The 5,184-nt window shown below is 47.8% G+C and overlaps 1 pseudogene; it reads right to left on the minus strand.

Annotated features, from left to right (window-relative positions):
- Positions 1-788: 788 nt before the first annotated feature.
- Positions 789-5,184, minus strand: part of LOC111142669 — a 42,214-nt pseudogene continuing 37,818 nt past the window's right edge.

Here is a 5,184-nt window from a genome sequence, read left to right on the forward strand (position 1 = left end):
GTAGATTTTTCATAGATGGCCTTTCTCGTGTATAAATTTGAGAGATTTTATCTATCACAATTGGATATAGAATTTTGTCAGTGTTTTCTGCACCTTTTGAGATGATGATGTAATGTTTATCTTTCATTCTGCTTATATTGTGTATCACATTGATTAGTTTGCATGTGTTGGACTAACCTTGCATCCCAAAGATAAATCCCACTTGGTCATGGTATGTGACTCTTTTGATGTGCTATTGAATTTAGTTTGATAGTGCTGTTGAGCCTTGAACAGCAGAGGGGTTAGGAGCACCAATCCCCTACATAGTCAGAAATCTAAGTTTTGACTCCCTTCAAACTTAATTAATAATAGCCTACTGTTGATCACAAACCTTACCAAGACAATTAACACATATTTTAGATGTTATATGTATTGTGTACTATATTCCTATAATAGAGTAGAAAAAAGAAAACATTAAGAAAACCATAAAGAAGAGAAAACAGGGGCACCTGGGTGACTTAGTTGGTTAAGTGTTCGATTGTTGATCTCGGCTCAGGTCTTGCTTTTGAGCCTCATGTCAGACTCCACGCTGGGCATGGAGCCTGCTTAAGATTCTCTCTCCCTCTTCCCCTCCCCACCCCCACTTGTGCACACACACTCTCTCAGAGAAAAGAGAGTGAGAAAATTCATTTACAGTATTGTATACATACTTATTGAAAAAATTTGCATATAGGTGCACTGGGTCAGGACAGGGGTGGTGGCAGTGGCAGGCCTGGCCCTGGGATGGCACTGTTCTGCAGCCTGTAGCCTCAGCTCAGCAGTGGCAGCTGCTGGTTGCACGCAGAGGTGCAGTATAGCTGCTCCCCCATCTGCCTACAGGGGTACCACCAGCCATGGTCGATAGCCACTATGGCCAAGCTTGAGTAGGCTGGTCTCCAGGTGGCCATGGGGCCAGGGCACCACTACAGGGAGGAGTCCACACCCAGCCCAGGGGGACCCAAGGCCTGCAGTGACCCCAGCACAGCCCTAGAGCCCCTTGCATGGAGGACTTGTGGGGGATGGGGGCACCAGGGGTGTGGGGCTCCCTTTGCAGCACTTTCTCTGCCCTCTGAGTACCTTCTTCTACTTGAGCCAAGCCTCCTGCCTGCCAGCCCCAGGAGTTCAACCCAGCCACCCCATTAGTATGTGAGGTGACCTACACCCTAGCCAGTCCTGGGTTCCCCTGAGGGGGATGCTGGCAACCACATTAAGCCTCTCTAGGTACTCAGAGCATGACCTCTATGCCAGAGGCCTTCAGTTTGATCTTATGCAGTGGTAAATAAATGCCTTGTGGCTTATGCTGTCAGCGCTTTAAAAAACCACATGTAAGTGGACCCAGACAGTTCAAACCTACAGTTTCCAAAGATCGACTGTGTATTTTTTTCTTAAACATACATACCTATGATAAAGGTTACTTTATAAATTAGGTACAGTGAGAGATTAAAACAAAGCTAGTAATAAAACAAAAAAATTAACGGTATACCTGTTAGGGTCCATGATCAAAGGAACAAGACTGACACAAAGCTAAAATCAAGCAAAGCTTTATTTCGCGCCAAGCATCGAAAATCAAACTGACCGGTCGGGGCCATCTCTTATGAAGAGGCGACGATGACGAGGACACCGCTCCCAACGACGAAGAGGCGATGACGACAAGGACGACAATGCTGCTCCAGCGAGGCCTCTCCCCAGTTGAGGCCACTCCTGATGACGAAGAGGCAATGACGAAGAGGCAATGATGACAAGGACAACAACCCTGATGACACAGACTGCTCCCCATGACGCCACTCTAACAAGGCCGCTCCCCGGACGACGCCACTCCGGACGAAGCTGCTCCAGACGAGGCCATGAGGCCGCTCCGGACGAGGCCACACACCGAGGCCGTTCCCCCCAGCGCTGCTCGCTGCCGGCGGCTCTTACAGCTCTGACAAGATCTGTTACAGCTCTTACAGCTCTTAAAGCTCTGCCTTCTTCTCTCTCCGACGACTCTCCTTCTTCTTCCTTCTTTTTCCTCCGACAGCTCTCCTGTCCCCGACAGCCTCGCAGACCAACCTTTATGGGGGTGGTTGAGCCCCGCCCACACACAGGTGGCCAATTGAATTTCAGTTCACCCTAGTGGATATACATATGCCCCACTGATTGGATGTCTTCATCCGGCCTGCCCCGCCCTTACATCCAGGGTTTACAAGTAAATTCCTCTGGGAGGGGCAGGCCCTTACAGTAGTCAGATAAGATACCTTCTAGATCTATCTCTTAAAATCTGTTAAGTCTTGTTTTGTGGTCAGTCCTGATGAATATCCCATATATGTTAGAGAAGGATGTGAATTCAGTTGTGTTCTATATATTTCTGTTAGATCATGTTGGTTTATTATGTGCACATGGTCTATTTCCTTTTTTTTCCTGATTGTTAACTGATTTCATTTGTCCTGTTTCCAAGTCCACGGATTCTTCTATATTCAAATCTGTTTTTCAGTCTCTTCAGTTACTGTATTTTCTAGGATTTCCTTTTGGTTTGTTTTATGTTTTAGGAAACATTGCAGTTATTTCTACTTTGTTCATATATTTTCTGGATGTTCACTGTTCCTTTAGCTCTTTAAGCAGTCTTCACGATGGTTGTTTCATCTAGTATATCCACCATGTAGTTGTCTCAGAAACAGTGTCTGTTGGTTTTTTTTCCTTTGAATTGGACTTTCCTTCCCGTTTCTTTGTAGATCTTGTAATTTTTTTGTTGTTGTTTTTGAAAACTAGGCATTTGAATCTTACAATATGGGAACTCCATAAATCAGATTCTTCCCTTTCCCCCGGGTGTACTGGGTTGGGTTGTTGTTGTTTTAGGAAATCTCTTTGCTGGGGATCACATCACCTGAGATAGAAATTTTAAGGTGTTCTTTGTTCTTCTCTGAGCCTACATTTTTCAGGATATATGCAGCTATTTTCTAAAGCTTTTGAAACTGTTGATTTTGAATACCTAAATCCTTCAATATTTAGCTCCCAAAAGGAGAAAAATGGGGGGGGGGGAAGTAGCCAGTATCTTTTTAAACTCCTTGGAAGCTGCTTTGGCCCACGGTTATTACAACAATGTTGGCTTGCACGTGTATGATCAAGAGCAGTCAAAACATAGATTCCTGATTTTTGGAGGACAAAGTCCTTATTAACCATCCTGATTCTATTACCAACCAATGCAGGCTGCTCTTTGGTGAATTATAGACAGAGACTATGCCAGGTGGAGTTGCCTCATAAAGTCATCTTTATTTGCAGCAAATAAGGAAATCACAGGAACTCCTTTCCAAAGCTGTAACTTCCCCAGCCAGGGATAAGCAGGGTTCCTCTGTTAGGGTTAGGATGAATATTCAGAGGTGGAGGCCTTGTCATTACAGGCGTAAAGGTGCACATGTGCACTCAGCATTCATACTGTATGTCATGCTAATGAGTTGTATGCCCCTTCCAGGGGTTTTAACATAATGGAACTGAGGTAGCTGTTAGGCACTTTAGGATTCATTTGCATAGGCATCCTCCTGGGGGCCTGTTCTAACAATTTGTTAGTTTCTTTTTTTCTTTAATTCCTTTATTTGAGAGAGAAGACAGAGAAAGAGTGTGAGTTGGGGGGAGGAGCAGAGGGAGAGGGACAAGCAGGCACCCCTGGCTGAGCGGGGAGCCTGTTACAGGGCTCGATCCTACAACCATGAGATCATGACCTGAGCTAAAACCAAGAGCCGGACACTCAGCCACTTGAGCCACGCAGGCACCCCAATTTGCTAATTCTAAAAGATAAAATTGATAGTAGCGTAGAAGCTTCTAGGAGTTTCCAGAGTTTTAGGGAGTCTCCCTGGTGATAGTCCCCACAAGCTACATGAGGAACACCAGCCCAGCTGCCTGCCACCGGGGTTGTGGGGAGAGAGTGGGTAGCTGTTGCTACACACAGTTGAAAGTGACCAAAATTCACTGTAGCTTACCAGCCAAACCTTCCCTTGGAAACTGCAAACCTTCTGATAGACTTCAGAGTTCTAAAATAGTTCCTTCATACAGAGTATGCCTGTGTCAAATGTTTGCATGGAGCAACAGATCCCTACTACGTTCTGCACAATCCTCTCTTCCTCTTGTTTTTTGTTAGAATTCCAGTCTCTTTATTGATACTCTCATTTTGTTCATACATTGTTTTTTCTGGCTGGCTTTAGGTTTGTGGGTTTTTGTTTTTTTGTTTTTGTAGAGAGTGAATGTGCAGGGTCAGGGGGAGGGGCAGGAGAGGGGAAGAGAGAATCTTAAGCAGGCTCCATACCCACCTCAGAGCCCAACATGGGGCTTTATCTCACCACGCTGAGCTCTTGATGGGAGCTGAAGTCAAGAGTTGCACACTTAATTGAAGAGCCACCCAGGCAACCCTCGTTTGAGGTTTCTATTCATGGATTTCCTACCTCAGTGAGCATTGTTAGGGTCCGTGATCAAAGGAACAAGACTGATATAAAGCAAAAATCAAACAAAGCTTTATTTCACGCCAAGCATCAAAAATCAAACTGACCGGTCAGGGCTGTCTCTTACGAAAAGGTGACGACGATGACCCCGGCAAGTCCGCTCCCAACGTGGCTGCTCTGGACAAGGCCTTTCTGTAGATGAGTCCACTCTGGACGAGGCCACTCCCAGGACGAGGCCGCAGCTGATGAGGTCACTCCTCAGACAGGGCTGCTCCCCGGAAAGGCTGCTCTCCAGACAAGGGCTGCTCCGGCGAGGCCGCTCCTCAGACAAGGCTGCTCACAAAAAGTCTACTCTGGAGGAAGCCTCTTTCCTGATGATGCTGCCTCCCGCAGGGCTGCTCACCGAGGAAGGCTCTTTCCAGACGAAGCCGCTCCCCGGAATGGGGCAGCTCCAGCGAGGCTGCGGCTCAGGGTATCAAGGCTGCTCCTGGCAGTGAGGCCGTTCGCAGCGAGGTTGCTGGCATCTAGGCCGTTCCCCGCTGTGTGTCGGCGGGGCCGCTGGTGTCAGGACTGCTGGCGTCGGGACTGCTGGCGTGCTGGGACCGCTGGCGTGCTGGGACAGCTGGCGTAGGGACCGCTGGCGGCTCGGCTGCTGCTGGCATGCTGGGACCACTGGCGTGCTGGGACAGCTGGTGTCGGGACCGCTGGCGGCTCGGCTGCTGCTGGCATGCTGGGACCACTGGCGTGCTGGGACAGCTGG

The sequence above is a fragment of the Enhydra lutris genome, unplaced genomic scaffold (genome assembly GCF_002288905.1).
Source record: "Enhydra lutris kenyoni isolate GAN:26980312 unplaced genomic scaffold, ASM228890v2 scaffoldscaffold8, whole genome shotgun sequence".
NCBI lineage: Eukaryota > Metazoa > Chordata > Mammalia > Carnivora > Mustelidae > Enhydra > Enhydra lutris.